A 21,225-nucleotide genomic window follows, 5' to 3' on the forward strand; every position below is an offset into this window, starting at 1 on the left:
AATTTATTTTAGTAGCTCTGGAAAGATCAATTCTTCTCTGGCAGGTTTGCCTTTTTTTTTCTTTCTGTTTTTGGACAGAAGGTTTAAGAACCTCTGGAGTGCAGACTGGCAGAGAAGCAATTAGGGAAAGATATGCATTCTTACATTCAATTTATGTAATGTCATATAGCCAATGTCATTTTTCTGACTGATGAGTCCCAAAGAAATGGTGAGATATTATATTATATAGTAAAAGTGCAGAAGCCATATTTTGCTGATAATTAATTCCAGCTACCATTGATATAAAATCTGGAATGAAATTTTAGTATTTTTCATTTACATAATAACTTGCTTGTTTGGGAACTGAAAAAACCATATTGTTAAAAGTGAAGGGATATCTGCAGCTAGAGAGATATCTCAGGGAAATTATTTTAAACAACATTTTCAGCCTTTACATGAATATATTTCTTTTTATTATGGCATTTTAATACCAACAACTTCATAAATACTCCCAACAGCTAAATATAAAACCTGTAAAGCTATAAAATAATTCCAAAACAAAAGTCAACATCCAGTAAGAACTGCTTTCCAAAAACTCTGAAGGAGGGTACCAGTCATATCTCTAAAGGTGAGGTATTCCACAACATGAGCGCACAACCAAAATGACAACATTCATACTCTGCTTCCTCCTCTTATCCCAGAGGTGTGCTCTCAATGTCATCATACAAGAGTACCTGTAGATACCAGGTGCCGAAGTATAAATGACTTTACTTCATATTTGTTGCTTACCTGAAGTTGCAAAAAAGCAGTTGATTTAGTAGAATTCTTCATCCAATGTTTACAGGTTCTGCAATATCGTTCATCTATACACAGCATGTTTTATGATTATTCTTTCTGAACATGTCATTTTCCTTAACCTTTTCAATTTTCCTGATCACCTGAGGTTATCAAGTCCCTTCAAACCAAGCAGTTCTACTTCAGCTTCTGCTCTATAGTCCTCCTTGCCTTCCAATTGGTAGAACTTTGTAACCCATAAAGGAGAATATTTTTATCTCAGGGTTGAAATGAAGGGTCTTTGGTGCTCTCTGAGCTTTCTTATTTTCTTGCAGAAGTCATGTCGTTGTTGAATGGTCATACCTCGAGGGGTCCTTGGTGTTCTCCAGGGGTGGGATTCAACCGGTGTAACAACCAGTTCGGTGAGCGCGTGCTTTGCATGCACCGGCATTTACAACTCACTTTCTGCTGCAAACCCTGTGTGTAAAACATCTGATGTGCAGCAATCTGCGGTGCCACGTGAAGCAGCTGAGCTGGAAAACCCAGAAACAAAGCCCAGACTAGAGCTGGGGCAGGTGGGTGGGCCCAACAGCTGATCATCGAAGCAAACCAGTTTGCTCCCAGCTGATCTTCGGAGCTACCGGTTTGCCAGAACCAGGCTGAACAGGTACAATCCCACCCCTGGTGCTGTCTGAGCTTATTGTGCTCTTGCAGAGGTTTCATTACCCAAACTAGGTAACATCATCGGTGCTAGTGCAATGGGTAATGAAACTTCTGCAAGAAAACAACAAGCTCAGAGACCACCAAGGACCCCCTCAGAATGATGACTGCAGGTAGTCCTCAAAGTATGACCATTCAGCAATGGCATGGCGTTACGACTGCTTTGAAAAAGTGACTTACAACTATCTTCAGAGTTACAACCATCAATCACATCATGCCCTGTGGTCATGTGATTGCAATTTGTAACCTTCCCAGCCAGCTTCGAACAAGCAAAATCAATTGGGAATGCTGGATTTGCTGAACTACCTTGTGATTCACTTAACCATGGTAAAAAAAAACAGTCATAAAATTGGATCCAGTCATGTGATGGTTCACTTAATGGCCACATTGCTTAGCAATGTGGAGTTGCAAGTCTAGGACTACCTGTACTTTCCTTTTTCTGATGATCAAGCAACTTGTCTGGTTTTAAGTATATGTGTATTAGTAGTTGGACTGAATTTGTCAGAAATCCAAGTCCTAAATGCCTGTTTGGGTAAATGCCATAGTGTAAAATCTTTCCATGCATATCTTTAAAAACAAAGACACTACATAAGACATTGTCTACTTCAGTAATGTTTATTTTCCTCTTTTGCCTTTCTTTTTAACAGTTGTTGTAGGCCTGTATTTGTGTCTATTAAGTTTTTTTTTTTAGCTAATTCTCTTTTTTCTGACAAGTCTCTTTGTGTCTGCTATTGATACATTTACTTCATCATATTTGTGTATCTTAATAGGGGTAGTACCTATACCACAAGAATGCATGACAAAACATTTCCTTACTGTTCCTAAAAATGTTATATAGCCATGTCAATAAAATCACTAGAAGACAAGTTTGATTTAATAGCATCATGTGATCTTGGAATATTACAAAAGCGCAGAAGCTTAGAAAAAGATTTCAAGTTAAAATGCAACTTTCTCAGGATATAGCAAAAGACACGTACTATTTGAGAATTTTAGAAGTTGATATCCAACACATTTGGAAGATTCCAGCTTGGGGAAAACCTGTTTATTCTGCTTTGTTATACTAATACTACAGTGTAAAAGTGAAGTGATCTAAACTCTGCAGTTAGCAATTGCCTTATAAGTGTGCCTTCTGTATTAGAATGTTTTTCTGTCCTATTGGCATTTTTGCTCTGGCCTGACCCATAAATAGTTTTCTCGTGCCCTTACAGCTTCTTGCCACAGCTTGGGTGGGGCTTTCAGTGTAAAGCAACCACTACCATTCTAACTGGCAATATTTCCCCCAAAACATATTTGTTTTGAGAACAACTTTGGTAGTATTTTTTGATTGCTGAAGAACATCAGCAAATCTTTTCTCCCTTGCTTTTTCTCCTGATCCTTTTCTATGTGGCCTCTTTATTACAGTTTTCCTTTAAGATAGTTATAATTAACTAAGATATGTTTGGAAAAATAAATGATTTGTCTTCCTGTTTCTTTAAAAAAGTAAACTGAAAATGACTAACAATGTATGCTTCCTTTACAGTTTGAAGGAAGCAGCATTTTATAAAAGAACAGGAAAATGATATAAGTTATTAAAATAAATGAGTTTGTGTCACTTATTTGGGGGGATGCAAATGCAGCCAATGGTTTGATGAAGAGTACGTATATTAAGAAATGAAATCCACTTTGTTTTTTGACATTGTAAAGTAAGAGCTGTAGGGTAAAACATAACAAATGCAAGTTCTCAAGAATAATTAAATTAAATCATATTGTAAATTAGATTTATACAATCCAAATTATACATTTTATCTTGAATATATCAATGTCCTTATTTTCTATAAAAATAACCCCATTTAATAATTTTAATTAGTTTGTTATATAATTTGTCTGTTTCTCCATCAGTAAGCATCCCTTTATGAACTATTCTAAATCACAGTTTTTGTTTTTATAAAGGAACAAGGTACATTTCTGTTCTTTTTATGCTTTGGACCAAATTTCATATCCTGTGGTAGAGATGTCTTGTAAATCAACTTGGATATTTTAAAATGCCACCATAGTCAGCTTGATACAACCACAGATGCACCATTACATGGAGACAGGATCTGGTCCAGGGCAGAGGGAGATGCCAGAAAGAATCAGGTCATCCCTCAGCAACCCTCTTCTTTGGCAACAGGGTACAGATGGACATGAAAATTTATAACCCTGGCCCAGAATGCCAAATACTATTGTCTGTATAGCACACAGCAGGCATTACTGGGTGCAGACTACAAAAGACTCCCTTCTGCTGTAGGGTATTAAGTCTTCATGTTAAGGCTGCAAGGATAAAATTCTGTATTCTTATACACTCTTTTTATTTTATGATGAACTGTGTTTCTCAACCTTGGTAACTTTAAGAATGTGTGAACTTCAACTCCCAGAATTCCCCAGCCAGCATGACTTCTGGAAGTTGAAGTCCACACATCTTAAAATCGCCAAAATTGAGAGATACTGCCCTATACCTTAAGACGTGGCTAGACTAGTCCTCGTGCTTTGTGAGCTGTGAGCATCTCATATTTTTTCAAAACTGAATGCTGTTCCTTTCTTCTCATAATTCTCTGGAGAAGCTTTATATTGCCAATGGTGTGTTAGGGAACACAACAGTCTCCACCATTAAAGGAGTACAAGTAGTCCTCAACTTATGAGGACAATTGAGCCCAAAATTTCTGTTGATAAGTGAGACATTTGTTGTGAGTTTGCCCTATTTTATGATCTTTCTTGCCACAGTTGTTAAGTGAATCACTACAGTTGATAAGTTAGTAACACAGTTGTTAAGTGAATCTGGCTTCCCCATTGATTTTGTTCATCAAAAGGTGATGACACAGCAACAGTCATAAGAATGAGTCAGTTGCCAAGCATGATCATGGGGATGCTGCAGTCATAAGTGTGAAAAAAAGGTCATAAGTCATTTTTTTCAGTGCTATTGAAACTTCGAACTGTCACTAAATGAACTGTAGTAATTCGAGGACTACCTGTAAAGTATTACTTTCTTTTAATGTGACTCATAAAGACTTAAGAAATTTTAGATTTGTCCTTCCAGCAAAATTAAGGATGCCTCATGGCTTTGAGTAATACGTTTCAGCTTGTATGGTAACAAAGGAATTTTTGACAAGCAAAAGGAAGACTTTCAGTTCAACAATACAGGATTTAAGCAGAAATGTTGTGCTGAAGGGGATTTTGAAGGAAAGAGCTAAAATTGTGTGGGAAAAGGTCTCCAGTAGGCTCAAACTTGGAGAGGAATATGCATTAGGAAGAGGAAACTAAAACTCGGAGCTTCAGCCTACAGTAGCTGGGAGACAGACCTTGATGAAAAATCCTGGAATTCCAATCTCTTAGACTTTCTCAAGATCACCTGTTCGAATACAGTTGCTTAATATGATGAAGAACGCATCATCATATTGTGAAAAAAAGAAGTGCCAAAGATGACACTTAACACACAGTCACACATTCATCAAATCTAGCTGACCTATAAGGATGAGCACAGTCATGGCTGCCTTTCATTTGGATTGTAGAGTCATTGTTAACCTTGTCTTGGCCGTGCAGATGTCGCTTAAGTGCAGTTCTAGCATCCCTTGCTATTGGCCATGGTGATCAAGGCTGCTGGGAATTGTCGTTAGTCAATAGGCCATAGATTCTGTAGCCTTTTAAATGAAAATCCAAGGAGGAAATACATGAGAACATTCCCTATAATAGGTAGAAATAGCTGTGCATGAGTAGAGGGGTTTTTTTTCTTCTTGCGATTATGATGAGAAAAGAAAATGAGGAAACTTCATTGCCTAATAGAAGTTTCTTATTTTTAAATTATAGGTAGCAGTAAATGAGATTTCTATTAATTCATCTGCTTTGGCTCTTAACCAACAGCTGCCTGAGGCTTCATTTCTTTTTATTAGACATAACAAGCATCAGATGCTAAAAACAAATGTCCCCCCCCCCCCAAAAAAAAACCCCTTTTGCTTTTGATTCTATTTTTTCACTGCATTTTAGATGCATTTCTTCCCTGTCCCTGTGCTGATGTCTGCACTGTCATCCTTCAGGAAGGCCAGAGTCATCTGCTGATCTGGAATTTCCTACTCACTGGGCAAAGGCCGTCCCTGCTGAGATTAGTGGCAGGTCTTGGCATTCTCCCAGCTTCTGCAGATGTGCTCCTTTTCAGACAAGATAAATAAACCGGCTCATTTCTGCTGCAGAACTATGGGAATATGTTGATCTGTTTCGTTTTTTCCTAAAATAGCAGAGAATCAAAAAAGAAAAGTAGATCTCTTGTTTCATACACTATTCTTAATCTCAAAAGCAAACACTGTTGCAGGGATTTTTTTAAAAAAATCCATTGATTTTGGATGTCAGAAAGAAAGCTTTGTCTCTACACCTTATCTGAGAGTAAAGAAAACAAACAAACCATTAAGCACAATGTGCATTTTTTAAAAAAGCATTGTCTTCTGAAGGGGGTAAAAAGTATCATAAGCTTCCCAGTTAAGTGGCTAGAAAATAAAATCCAGTGCATTTTCCTTGTTTTAGTTCTTGAATTATGGAAATAATGGATGCTATTTTTGTGCTAGAGTATAATACCTGTAGATTAGTATTGCATTCTCCTGCACTATATGCTATGTTTTGCTTTCTCTTTGAAAGACAACAATGAATTTTATTCATCTACAAGATGATTTGTAGAGTTGTTTAGACTTTCAGTTGCTTGTTTCTTAAATGTGTTTAAGCTTTAAAATATAGTTAAAGTCCATAATTAATGTTAAGGCTGAACAACAAGATGAAAACAAGGAGAAACCTTGAAGGAAATTAGAATGTATTTGTGATTTCAACATGATGCTAAACATCTGTCACATTTTGAGCTTTGCTATTAGATGGCATAAAGGTAATAAACACAATGGAACTCTAGTTCCATCTGCTGGTAGAAAAGCAGCGAGCAACATTTTATTTTTTCGTTAATCTGTTCTTTAGATCTCTTCCGCTGCAGAGCAATAGTGTTGGCAAGACCAGACTTTAGCACAAACATTCAGGGTATCACTTATCAGAACAATCATTTTTGGAAATAAATGAAGCACCACATCAATTCCCTCCCTTTCCCTCAAATAATTAATTCCAGACATTACTATATCATTACTGTAGAAATGCCATTATTTTCCATTTTGCACAGGGTATTTTCTGATATAGCTACTATAGGCCATCTTTATCCTGATGCATATTTCCATTTCCATCTAGGTTTATTTTAACTTTATGTTGCTTTCAGAATTTCATGACTGCATTCTCTCTGTGTGTGTGTGTGTGTGTGTGTGTGTGTGTGTTGTGTATCTCAAAACAAATGCATTAATTTTTATTTTATTTCATTGTTGATATTTCTAGGTAGAAAAAACTGGTTTTTCCCCTTTTCCCTAACTCTCTCCCAGAAGAAAAGAGTTTTCCACAACATTTTCCAAATATCCTTCAGATTAGAAAATGAGAACTTTCTCCTTATTTCCCCATATAAGGCTAAATTTTATTACAGACCTTTTTCCTTCCATCATTGACAATATCTCATTTGTTTTGGAGTATTACTGTAGGAATGTTTTGAAATAAGTATTATTTCTATCAAAATTCAATATTCATCTTTAATGTAGTTAAGCTTTTTGAGGGGAAATGGTTTGAAATCAATCCAAAAGTTTGCCTGTTCAGGAATGTAAAAAGCTAGTTATGTGAACAATTCTATCCATTTAATACTTCCAAATCATTAATCACATCAGAAAGGATAATCTCTTGTCACATGTAACATTCTTCGTTTCCTTAGTCTCATGTGTTGCTGGTTGCTATATTATGGCCACAGTGGAAAATATTTACTAAAAAGACCCCGTATAGGAGATGGTACATATGCTTACATACAAAACTGTTGCAAAAATGCTTGCAAATATTGATAATACAGGTAGACCTCAACTTACAACAGTTCATTTAGTCACCATTCAAAGTTACAACGGCACTGAAAAAAAGTGACTTATGACTATTGCAGAATCCCCATGGCTGTGTGATTTACATTTGGATGCTTGACAACTGGTTCATATTTATGGTGGTTGCAGTGTCCCAGGGTCATCTGAGCCTCTTTTGCAACCCTCTGACAAAGCAAAATCTAACTACTTAAAATCTAACAAAATCTAGTTACCGTTACTAACTTAACAACTGCAGAAGTGATTCACTAAACAAATGTAGTAAGAAAAATCGTAAAGTGGGGCAAAAGTCACTTAACAAATTTCTACTTAGCAACATAAATTTTGGGCTCAATTGTGGTTGTAGGCTGAGGCCTACCTATACTGCAGTTTGTAGTGGCAAATATTAATCAGGAAATATGTAATACATTATGGGTTTCTGTTCATTAATGGTAAGATACTGTTTAGTGCATCAAGGAACTTAGGAAGCCAAGATAAGCACTTAAGTCTTAAAATATGTTACATTTAATTGATAGTCAGGAGACGATGATGCTGTGTCGTAGTGATACCGTGTTCCAAACTTAATCAGACCCAAATCATGTAGGTTGGGGTGTGTATCCTTTCTCTCTGGTGTTTTAGTTCATTAGGGCCATCTCATTCTAAAACTAACCCTGAAACCAAATGAATCCCCAAATATTATGTATCTTCTTCAGGGATCTGAACTATTGCTGCTGTTACCATCTTCAGCCCTCTGCCTGAAAAGAGAGCTGTAATTGAACACTAGTCATATAAACTGCTTGGTTTAACTAGTTTTTTTTTCCAGAAGTGATCGATGCAACTTTATGAAATAATCATTTTAGCATCCCCTTCCCATAATAGCTGGATCTGAGAAGCAAAGATGGGTAAAGGTTAAAGAAGGCATAGCTATGGTATTGTTGATGTATATGTCAAATTTGATATACCTCAGTAACATAATACATTGGACCAATTTATCAGGTCAAATTGATATACCTCAGCAAAATAATACATTGGACCAATTTATCAGGTCCTTATTAAGTTGTCATTCAGTTATCTCTAAATATGAGTAAATCTATCTTCAAAGCATCTAGCAAATTTACTACAGCAGGTGTTCAAGGATATCATCCCATTTATTTTCTGGATTCCTCTCTGAAAAGTTTTTGAAAATACAAAATATTTAATCAAAGAGAGCCATGATGATTCAGGCATCTAAAATCTGGGAGACCCATTCTAGTCCTGCCTTAGACACAAAGGCAGCTGGGTTACCTTGGGCCAGTCATTCTCTCTCAGCCCTAGGAAGCGGGCAATGGCAAACCACTTCTGAAATCTTGCATTCAACCTGCAGGGACTTGTCCAGGCAACATTGACTCCAAAGCACCAAAGGAAAAACAAAAACAGCCATCCAGTAAGTGTTAATTGCTATGCAATAGCACAACTGTTCTCAGCTGATAATAAAATTGTTCTCAAAATGAGTCCTACACCAAATATGCTCTAGCATAGGCCTGCGTAACTTGCAGCCATGTGTAATGCCTATGCGTATTAGAATACATGAATGATCTTGGGGAAAGAGGGAAAGAGAAAGAATTGGGCTAGACAGGCAGGAGCCCACAGTTTCTTAAGAGTTAGAGGAAGAAATTTAGGAAGTACCTGCCCTAATGGATCAAGCAGTTAAAAGTGGAGGCCAGAAGTTTCTGCCTATAGACTTACAAATTTCTATTTAATGTAGCCTTATAATAAAGTAGGATTAGTTCAACAAGTCTTATTTCCTGTCTATCTTGGAAGGCTCACATTGTAGGATCCACCAAGCAGTTTTTAGGTCCGCCAGCATCTTTTGAAACCCAACAAGCCCACTACCACCAACCATGGTCACTGTCAGGAAAGATCTACTGCCACACCTGGTGTTTTCACAGCCACCCTTGCTCTGAAAGACACACTTCTCAAAACGTCCAGGCCTTTCTGATTCTTTTAGCCACCAAACAGCTGGTTAGTGTGCCAACTGTTCCTTTGTGGCCCATAATTATTTTTAAATGTGGCAGTGTTGTCTTTTCCCCTCTATGAAATGTGTTGGCCTCTTTACTGATAGTTCAACATGGTTCAGGGTGTTTATCCTGAGTGCAAAAGAGCACCCAAGAATGGCTATGTGGTTCTTTTTCAAAAAGATTTGGCTTTTGCTTCTGTTTACAAAAATTAATGCATTTATTTTGGCACTTGGCGTGATTTATTCAGGTTTACGCTCAAATTTCCATTTTGTAAACTTGTAGACACAACACACATCTATTTCTTGCCTTTTAATAATCTTTGAACTCTGTCGCTTTATACTTTTTAATTTTTTATTTACAAAGCTGATAAAATCAGCACCTATGACTGATGAAAGATTCTTTTTTCACATACACACAAAGAATACCTTTGTATTAGAATTTATTTTCCAAAATCGGACGATCTTTAACAAATGTACAGAAGAAGCCAACATTCGTGTGAGCTAGTTTTACCACTCACACTGATCAGACTAGCTTATGGAAGTCTTGATAACTTCTGTAGATAATAAAAAGTATGTGTAGAAATAAGATGTCTCATGTTGTGTGGTCTTTTACCATAAGATACACAGGAGGCAGAAACGCCAGGGAACAAGACTTACACTACTATCAAAAGAAATGGTGGAATAGAATAATTAAAGAAAGGACGCTAAGGAGGGAGAAAATGAAATGTGAATATCAAAATTTAAGATAATTTTTAAAATATTTTAAATAATTAAATTGAATTGCTGAATTGTCCTGCAGTGAGTTGTCTTGTTGCGAGTTGGCCATAGTGAGATGGCTGTGGTGGGTTGCCCCATTCAGTTTGCTAGAATTTCCTATTCCAATCATAAAAATCCTTCCTTGATATCAGGGGTCTCCAACCTTGGCAGCTTTAAGCTGGAGAATTCTGGAAGTTGAAGTCCTCCAGGCTCAAAGTTGCCAAGGTTGGAGACCCCTGCTCCATGCAGTATTTTTTTATATTGCAATTCTTGCAAATGGTCTTGTGAAAATGTTAGAAGAACATCAGCAATTCCTTGAATCAAATTAAATAAATCTGATTCAAACAGCATTTGACCATGTCACACCTCTTACTGGGGGAGGCAGGGTGGGGGAAATAAGGATAGGATTTCTCTGAGATGGAGCAACTGAGTCAACTCTGTTAAATGAATGAATTGTGCATGCATTAAACTTAAGGGTTTTTGTTGATAGAATCAGACATATGACTTCATGAATAGGGTTGCAATAGTAGATGGTTCCTACCTAGCCTTAGAGCTTTGTCTATAATTACAAATTCAAACCGACTTCTAGAGCCAAAGAAGGAATCTGTAGGACTTCTTCGTGCTGGTTTTGCTACAGAAAGTCCCAGTGCAAAAGAAACAGGCTAGATGTCTTTACCCCAGTGGATCATAGCTTATTTTTTCCATCATTCATTTTCTGTGATCTTCTCTTGAAGATGGATTTGATTGTATTATAGGATTTGCATTTTGGGAGATATCTGTTTATTTTTGTCAGAAGCTTGTTTTCTGATGTTTTCTGTTGTATTCTTTTAATTTTACTGAGAGTATTGTTGTTTAAATATGTATATAAAAATAGTGCTTCACCTCTTAAACCAGGATGGCAAACCCAGGATGCCTTATATTTTTGTTTGTTTTGCAAGGAAAGCACAATTTAGTCAGTTGGACTTTGCACTGACTTTTGTATTGCTTGAATTTTTTCTAGCTCAAGCTGCAAAAATCATTTTGAGGCACTATAATTTCTGATTAAAATCAGTTATCAGCATTATAATTATACACACACAATGACACACTGGTCCATTGACTTCAGACATAGTGATTTGAAAAAACAAAAACAAAAGGATTGAAGATTGGAGTCTCTGTTACTTTTTGAAAAACAGATGAAGAAAATTTCACAGTTGCTCCTGAGTTAAATCTTATCAAAAAATTTCCTTTTAAGACACAGAAAATACCAGTGTCATCATGAATCAACATTCCATATTTCCTGTCTTCTACTGTGGTTAGCTTCTGAAGCCTTACACAATATTCTTGCAGAAAAATAGTTTTCCTCTATAATGAGCTGCTGGTTTGTAGCCAAAGCATGCAGAATATAAATGTGACTGTCAAACATGTTTGTTGAAATGGCACCAAAGAAATATAGGCGTTAAGCTCGTAAGCTCCATTCTTCAATTACCTAGGATATGTCTAAGCATATAGTTAAATCTTCCCATGAATTGTTTTTAATTTGAGATATTTCAGATTTTAAACCCTGGATATTTTTACAATTCCAGTCCTTGCCTTCAGACAAAAGAACTAAAGATGCATGTCTTTCACCTACACAAATTCCACGTATGCTTATGTTCCCTGAACAACATTGACAGCAGGTTATACAAAGTTTAGATGAAAGCCTTTTTTTAAAAAAAAATGTTCCATATTTCTAGGCTCCTGGAAAATAATCTTCAAAACATTTTAAAATCATAATATATAACAATTACAAAGAAGTGTAATTTGATTAAGGTAGATATAACAGCAATGTAATATATGTAGGGAGTTCAAAGGGAGTGCTACAGTCACTTTGTTCTATAGAATCTGTAGCAGCAAAACCTGAATTATGATACACAGTATATATATTTATTTTAAAATTGTGTTTTTTAATTGCTCAAATAATCTAAAAGAATATCAGGTTATAGCATCAATTGAAATATTTGAGGAAGGTCAAGGTATTTGTTCTTATTGTTCTAGATAGTTAGTGAATCTTTGGTAAAGTAATTTTGTTGCTTGTATCCTTATTGTTTTTTTTAATTGACTGTTTACTAGTATATTTTGATTTGATTTGATCACTTCTTATTATGTTTCCTAGTATGATTTGATTTGCACCAAAACAAATTCCTTGTGTATCCAAACACACTTGGCCAATAAAGAATTCTATTCTATTCTATTCTATTCTATTCTATTCTATTCTGTTCTATTCTATTCTATTCTATTTCATATAATCTGTAAGTGCCATGGGAAAGAGTTTTGTGGACTTTATATAGTAATGACATAACCATGTCAGGAGTCTGGATACCTTTCTTACGGCAGAGTTTATTTTATTAAGCCATTTCATTCCATCATGACTTCCATTGCTTTTCTGAAACAGTTCATCTATTCTATTCATTCAACAAATTTTCAGAAGGAAATAACATTTTTGACAGAAGTCCCCAATTTAAGACAGAGGTGTCTAACCTTGGCCCCTTTAAGACCTCTGAACTTCAATTCCTGTCATGGCTGACTGGGAAATTCTGGGAGTTTGAAATCCGCAAATCTTAAAGTCACTAAGGTTGGACACTCCTGATTTAAGGCATGTTTTTGAAGGGGATATTTCAACTTTAAATGCAAAGGTCCACCTGTGCTTAGTCTACCATCCACAGTTCAATGTGGAGATGGAGAGGTTAATTACCTCCTTAGAACAGTACTTTAATTGTTCTCCATATCATAATCAAGACAATTGCCCTGGCTTTTAATCCAAGGCCAAGGTCCCTTATAATAAACTCAATATCTGCTTCCACTTAGTAATTATTTCAAGCCATCAAGCATCGGGCCTTGCTGCTGACCATTTCCCAATGTTCCCCTAATTCCAGAATGCTACAATTTTCTCCAGGAACTTTTAAATTCCTTAATCCCTCCTCAAGAAATACTGGCATCAAGTCAAGTTACAGCCACGTTGAAATTTCGTCCAATTTTTCTCCATTCCTTCCTGATTGTGGAACATGTCCCGTGCATTTCGTGCACCTCTGTCCCACCCCTCTTAATGGCAGCAATTTGGAGAAGTGATAATAGGAGAAAAAGAATCAAATTCATTTGTAAAAGTAGCAGATAGTAGCATTGCAGGACTTTTCCTGTCCTTTAGTTATACTGTTGGCTTTAAGAACTTTTTCCACCTCTGTCTAGATAGAGACTGTTTTTCTTCCAAAGTCTGCCCTTGAGGCCCTAGATTTACATATCATATTTGTATCCATCACCTTCACGGAACTCAAATGGCTGAAGTACACGAGGCTCTTATGTCTGAGATTATGTCATGTTTTGAGATATATTTCTGGAATAAAGGGGAGAGGGAAGATTAACTTTTGAGTAAGAAATATTTTTTTTTAAAGAACATCCTTGTGCCAATTTTTTTAAAAAAATTGTAATTGAAAAAGATATTGATGCAGTCAGAGAGTTTGAGCCTTTGTTCATTTCCTTTTAAGTTAAGTTTGGTATGAAAAATAATGGGAAGTGGTTTGCAAAGTCACATTGGCTTTTATCACCTCTTTCAGCAATGACCAGGAGGAAGTTCTGTCAATGCTAAATGCTTAGCCTAAAGCAATGTACGGATCAAATTTATTCATTAGATCTTTTGTCAACTGACCAATAATACTGTGTGAGTATTGGCACTTTCCTGTGTTGTTGTTTCTAAAGAAGCTAAATTCCTCTGCTTCGCCTTAATGCTTTGTCTTATTGTTTCAAATATATATATGTGGAAATCTAGACATTTCTAGAGAAGTGAGAAGTTACTGCAAGTAAACTCTTTATATCTGACGGTATTGCCTTCAGTCGTGCTCTTGATCTTGTGTTCTTAATTATGCCTCTTGGAATGTTACTTAACATCTGCAGACTGTGTGTTTGTGTTTATGTATGTATATACCAGAGGTCCCCACACTTGGCAACTTTAAGACTTGTGGACTTCAATTCCCAGAATAGCTCCTATAGCTGGCTGGAGAATTCTGGGAGTGTGTAGATAAATGGATAGGCAGACAGACAGTGTACAGAGGCCCTCCTGAAGAACTGCAGCTGGGTATTCTTTGGTATGATGTGCTCAACTGGAAGCTAGGTAGTCATTTGTTGTGATGGTTTTAACTTGGATTACCGAACTAAGAAATGGATTGTACTCAATGGTCCCTTGTTTTCCAACTCAGGGATTCTCTGACAAGCAGAAAATACTCTTATGGACTGGATTCCTTATTGCAGCTATTGTACAGTACTTCTGATTCCTCACAAGAAGAATCAAGAGAGAGGCTAAAGTAGCCGCTTTTACTCTTATGGGAAAGCAGAGCTGGTTTGCTGGCTAGTTTTAGAACGGAAGGAATAGAAAAGAGAGAGTCTTTGTTTCTTAAAGACTTTTAAAAAAAACATATGCACATATGGATGCTAATTTTCCTGTATTTAAATTATTTTAATTAGTAAAATCATTTCAAAGCTATTACAAGCACAGGAAAAGTTTAGACAATATTTTTTTACTTGGCAGAGTCACATTACATTACAGGTAGTCCTCAACCTGGAACTTCTGTCGCTAAGTGATGTGGTTGTTAAGTGAGTTGTGCCCAATTTTATGACCTTTTGCTGTGGTTGTTAAGTGAGTCACCATGTTTGTTCCCTGTTGACTTTACCTGGGAAGATTGCAAATGATTATCATGTTACCCCAGGACTGGCATGAATGGTTGCCGAGTGCCTAAATTTTGATCATGTGACTGCAGGGATGCTGCGATGGTCCTAAGTATGAGGACTGGTCGTTAGTCCTTTTTTTTCAGCATTGTTGTAACTTTCAGTGGTTGTTAAACAAATGGTCATAAGTTAAGGATTATATGTAAGTTCGTTTCAGCTTTTATGTAATAGTATCTGAAGTAATCTTATATTATGGTTACATTTGCATGTAATATTTTGAAACAAATAACTTTTTTTTTAATAACTTTTTTATTAATTTTCAATAAACAAACATACACAAACAAAACACAAAACTTAAAACTTCTTTTGGGAAAGCAGCTTAGTCCCGGATTACATCTTTTATACAGACATAAATCAAATTCATGCTCACATTATATACCATTTCATATCTTATTTATCATTCTACATTTTCTATATAGCTTCTCCCCTCTTTTTACTCTCTTAATTCTATCTTATTTATTTCATCTCAATTTAAATCATTATGCTTGTATCATTTGTCTGTTTTATTTCAATTATCTATTATCTTTTCTCATTAACACAAAAATTTTCCTGTAATCACTGATTGAAGTATGACGCCTTTATATCTTTCCCCTAAATTTAACACTTAAAATAATATATAGTTTCCATTCTGATTCTGCTAAGTACATTCTAAAGCTACATACTATATTTTAAAATAGGAAAATGATAAGTTTATAATATAATTAAAACAATAATCCATAACAAACTAAACTCTATCATTAAATGTTAAGCATTTTACACATTCCTTTTAATATTTTATCCCATTTTATAATCATATAGTGTTCCAGTTTTCTAACATTTCAAATACAAATACAACAATACAGTCTTATGTACTTTTGCAGAATCTCTTTTAAAGTTATATTTTTACCCATTATCTCTGAATAAATCCTGTTTCTTTACATCTTGTTTCAAACCTTTGTAACTTCTCTTCCTTTTTTCCCTTCCTTTCTTCTCCAGTCTAGCCTTTTTACCCTCCACATCTCTTGATCTCGACTCTCTTAATCTCCACCTTCTTCTGTAGTCCTTTCTGTTGCTTTCTGACATTGTATCAATTTTTCACCTTATTTTTCCCTTTTTTGGTTGTTTTTTTAAGTCTTAAATTTTCCATTCTCTTTCCCCTCTTTCCCTTTTCTTCCCCAACTAAAGTTGTTTGTTCATTAAAGATGGCTTCTTCTTCTTCTTCATCCCAGCCTTCTTGTTCTTGTAATTGCTGATAGGTAGAAATCGACATTTCTAAAAAATGAAAAACAGACCCAGAAGAGCCCTTCCCTTCTTGTTCCTCTTCTTTTAGCTTTTTGAATTCCATTTTCAATTCATCAACAAGTAATGCCATAGTGAAAAAGTTTTTAAAACAACCCAAAAGTTTTTAGTCTTTCAAATAATAATTTCCAAAGGTCCCAAAGTCACCAAGCAGTCCAAATACACACAGTCTGTTTCATTTAGCACTTTCTTCTTTTTGTACTTTCTCTTCCTGGGGTACAGTTCAATTGTAAAGTTCCAAAATGTATCTTTTAGAAGTCTTGTTACAATTTAACTCTAGTCTTATAAGTTCCAAGCAGCCTCCTCCACCAAAAATCTTAATGTTAATTCTTTTCCTCTCCCTTCCCACTTATAGCAAAGAGTAAAAAAAAATTTCTTTTTCGATGTTCAGAAATCTTTAATGTCCCCTTGGCTTTAACTTTCAAATTTAATTACCTGCTGGTGCCAGAACGGGTTTTTCCGATTTCCATCTGCTATCACCGTAAGGAAGGAGAGTGAGAAAAAACAAACTTTCCCTTTTAACTTTCATCCGCCGCTTTTCCCAATCTTCTTTGGGAATGATGTATCTTTGACAAAATTAAAATTCCAGGGTATTTAAATGCTACTTATTATCCGGTCAGCCAGAGCTTTCACTTTTTCAGCTTCCTCCTGCACATTCTTATCCGGATGCAAGCTTCTCTGTGGCAGCCATTGCTGACTGCCGCTCCACCACCTTTGGAAAAGGGAGTTAAGCCAGCTGAGGAGGGGGGTTGCGATTCTCCCGGACCCCTGCTGGTTCTCCCCTATCTTCAGTTACCTCTATGGGGTAACTATTAGCCCCCAAATCCAGCTGGATCGGGGGCACTCCAGCGGCGAGCACAGCAGAAACCACGCACAATCGCAGATTCCTGCCACCGCCAAAGCCTTACAAAACGGAAGTTCAAAACAAATAACTTGATAATCAGGCGTAGCCTCAAGTTATCTATTATTTCTTCCATGTTTTAAGGCAATAGCAATTCAAAAAAAGTGAATAAATTTTAAAAGAAGCATGATGATAGTTGCTAATGATTTATATCCTTCCTTTATACTCTGGTGAAGAGAGGGATAAATATTCTGTTCTTTACACATTGCAAAGGGGCAGAAATGCAACTGATAGAATTATAGAGTTGGAAGAGATTTTGAAGGTAATGACAGGAGGCAAGTTGTTCCACTGGTTAATTGATCTCAATGTTAGGAAGTTTCTCTTTAGTTCTAGGTTGGTTCTCTGCTTGATTAGTTTCCATCCATTGCCTCTTGTTCTGCCTTCAGCCTGTCTTCAGAATAGGTTGACCACCTCTTCTCTGTAGCTACCTGTTAGATATTGGAACACTGCGATCTGGTCACTTCTAATCTTTTTTGGTCCCCTAGATCAACTAATCTGTTATTTCTTTATTGTTGAAAATAATTCTTCTCTATTTCTTGTAAATATATCTGTAAATATATTTTTACAGATGGCCACATGACTGATTTTTTTTTTCACAAGAAAGGCTTTTAATTCTTTTTATAGCTTTCTCTGACTAGTGCCTTCCACAAAGATACAACAGTTCAAAACTTACTTATTTAATCAATAATATTTGCAAGTTGACTAACGCTGTAAACTGTTGTGAATGTAAATTTTCCAGATAACCAGATACATATGAAATGAACTTTAATTGAGAATCATAGAAAATCAAATGTTATAGATCAGTGAAAATAAAAAGGGACCTAAAGAGAGTGTGGGTTGAAGCATTGAACTATGTAATATGTACACAGTTTTGTATGGTTCATGTTGCCATAAAACGTAATAGCTGTTCTATCAGCAGAGGGAGACGTTGCAAAACTTACCATAGCATTAGGGAGCATTATCACAAGCGAAGAGGGAAAGCCACAGGATTGTTGCTCACTGTTTACCCACAATGCACATATTTTTCTTGGTTATATCTCCAATATTTAGATTCACCTAAGATATCAAGAATTGTGGACCTTTTCTGCATAGGGAAGTTCAAAAGAATGATTGTATAGACATGAAAAGGCAATGCTTTTCTTTTTTTCTTATGTTAGTACTATGGACTACACTGTCGCCACTAATGCATTAACACTTACATACATACATATATACAGTATATATTGATTAATCTTGTTAAAATTAAATTTAAAAAATAAGCAAATAATTCATTTTTGTATAATTTTATAACATGTCGTTATTTCATTCACTTTTAATTTTAGCTGTTTTATATTGATAAATATCTCTGTTCCTGGCTACAAAACATATTGTCTTAGTGTCAACTTTCAGTCTAAACCGTGCATGAAGGAATCACTTGAAAATATGATCCAGTGTGGGGAAAACATTGAGTTTCGTTACACCTTGCTGACACTGTTGTGCTCTGAATACGCCTTGCTTGAAAAGGCATTGTTATTCTCATTACTGTTTAAAAAAACAGAATGTGGTTTCACACCTTAGCATATCACCATACAATCTCTAATGCAGGGCAAAACACTTGTAATTAAATCAAGGCTCTTGTACGAAAAGCTACTAAGGTTCCATCTTATTTTCGTTGATACCTAAGCACTCTGAATAATTACCAAGCAAATGATTCTTCCCATTGAAATTTTTAGTAAAATGTGATTTATATAGTCTGACAAGAAACGAGCTGAATTCATTGAATTTCAGGAGACGGATTTCAGCAGGAGTCTCTTTCTAATCAAGAATTGGTTAATCTTAAATTGTTATACTACCTTGGCCAGTTTCAGAGTTCCAGGGCTGGTTCTCTGTTTATTCTTGCCTGATGTACCAGGAACTTACATGCCACAGAGCAAAATTGTAGATTTCTATGATAAGTAAAATATGGGAATAAAAGAAGATAAATCAACAATATTATGAAAGAGACCAGAAAACAATTGTTGCAAGCCAAATAAAACAAGCCCTGAGCGGAGCTTGCCAGTTGGGGCTGCTCCACTCCTACCATCTTGGGGCCAAAAAAATAGGAACATATTTTATAACAGGAAGTCTAGCAGTGTGACCACTTTCCTATCGTCTTGAAGCATGTCTCCTTCCATGAGCTTCTTTCTTTTTTCCATGAATTGCTGTTGTCTGGGCCTTAAAGGAAAAGCAGAACAGGACTAAAAACAAAAACTATACTGTCCAAGTTATCATTTCCACTGTGATGAAGGGTTAGCTGAAATCACATTACCTGCATATCCATCTAAAGAATTTTCCTTCAGCTAAAACAGGCACCCAGGGCAGCTTATTTAAAACCAGTAAAGCAAGACAGCCCTTGCCTTTCGGCACAATCTAAGTGGGAGGACAGGAAAAAGGATAGAGGGAGGAAAAAGACAAAATGCCAATTCTGGAATATTATACAGAAATACTTAATAAGCTGAATGGAAATAGCTCAGGAACTGGAGGTAATGTTTCAGCAGAAATGAAATGATCTTATTTTTCCCATTTCCTCTGGTTGGTTGAATAAAAATTCTAAAAATTATTAAAGAATGTAGTGTTGAAAGTAACGAAGAGAGACTTCCATGTAAGAAGTCCAGGAAGACAACTAAAGCTGCCGGTGATAAGAGAAGAGGGAGTCATGGATTTGTGTCAATATGAAATATTTATCCTGAAAATTAAAAAAATATTCAGTTTTGGATTAGTTGAACTTTTTTTATTAATTTAAAGAATATATTGAAAACGCTATCAATGTACTTGATCAGTTTTTTAGCATTTCTTGATCTATGTTGCTATTTTGAGAAACATGCATTAAATTGTCCTTAAATGATTGCAGCGGGATACTTGTTTCATTTGCTGCCATTAAATGCAAGAGTTAATTAGCAACTTCCTGAAAGGGAAATAACCTTAAAGCAAGAGAATTTTGGAAGAGAAGCTATTGAAGAAGAAAGACTATTCACACTGGACAGTAAAAAAGAAGGAAAACAAAACAGTGCAATTTAAAATGCATTTTAAAAGTCATTTTATAATTAAGCACATAAGAGTAATTCTGTTGATATGCTTATTGAAAGAGAAACAATTTCTTATAGTATGCCATGTATGTTCTGTTCCTATAACTTCACTATTAAGCTTTAATTATTTATTGGATTCACATACTGTACTAAGTGATAAAGTGGTCAGTACAGTTTCAACTTTCCTAATATTGTCTGAATCAGCCAGTTGTGGATTATTCTGTAAATCGCAGTGAAGAAAGCTTATTTATTTATGTGCATATTCTGCCTTGTCTCATACATAGAAGTGTATCTCATTTTATTAACCCACCATTGAGGTTGGCTGTGCAGAGGGAGAATCATCGATTCACTCAGCTGGCAGGTATCGCCATCAAATGAGACAGGAATCTTGGTCTCTCCAGTTGCAGTTAATCATCTTCTATATACCTAGCACAAAGAGTGAATCAGCTTTCTGTGAATATCCATTGGAAACCAATAAAGCTGTTCCAGGTTCCAAAAGAAAGATTTGAGATGGCCTCACAATCATACGCCATTTAGGGACTGCTGTTTCCAACCTAACCCCTTCTTAAACAAGCCTTCTGATGAAAATATTTGCAGACTGCCACAAATTGCTAAGACTTTCCTTAAAATGGCCAGTTAACTTCTGTATATCAGACTACACATTTTCTAAATGAGGAACTGTCATACATTGCTTGGTGTACACTCAGCCCATAGATTTGATAGTCGTTGTTTGCTTAGGCATAGGGAAAACGGAACGGGGCAGAGACCCCTTGCCATGAGTCTATAAAGTGGATAAAACAATGCTTCTCTCCATGAACAGTGTTTGCAGTCTTCTAAAAAAAAATTCTGCCAGCTTTTTCCCCTGAATATGGCTTTGTTTAATAAGTATTTCCGATCATATTAGTAGCGTCCTTGAGAAATGGGAGTAAAAAGGGGGCTGAGGCTTCAACAGCAGCTGCCATCTTTTCTTTTCTTTTTTTCCCCACTGTAGTTACATTTCAGACCCAAGAAGACGAAGGAAGGGGAGGGGAATTTTCCATGCCTAAATCTTGAACGGAAGAGCATGTAGATAATATAGAGATAGTCATAGCTTTAATTACATAGTCATGTTTTGTAGAAGTAGGGAAA

The 21,225-nt window shown here is 35.9% G+C and overlaps 1 protein-coding gene across 4 annotated transcripts in view; it reads left to right on the top strand.

The window, feature by feature from the left end:
* Positions 1-21,225, top strand: part of LIMS1 (LIM zinc finger domain containing 1) — a 75,413-nt gene that overhangs the window by 10,938 nt on the left and 43,250 nt on the right. Inside the window, exon 1 of one of the 4 annotated variants that reach the window (XM_087938530.1) lies at positions 13,721-13,813. The exons of 2 other annotated variants lie outside the window; for them this stretch is intronic. The gene's annotated coding sequence lies outside the window, so the exon portion shown is untranslated. Of the gene's footprint in view, positions 1-13,720; positions 13,814-21,225 lie in introns of those variants that run through there. One more of the 4 variants, XM_087938529.1, reaches the window with a different exon arrangement.

Source organism: Pseudonaja textilis, chromosome 8 (genome assembly GCF_049901715.1).
Source record: "Pseudonaja textilis isolate UNSWEBS1 chromosome 8, rPseTex1.2, whole genome shotgun sequence".
Classification (NCBI taxonomy): Eukaryota; Metazoa; Chordata; class Lepidosauria; order Squamata; family Elapidae; genus Pseudonaja; species Pseudonaja textilis.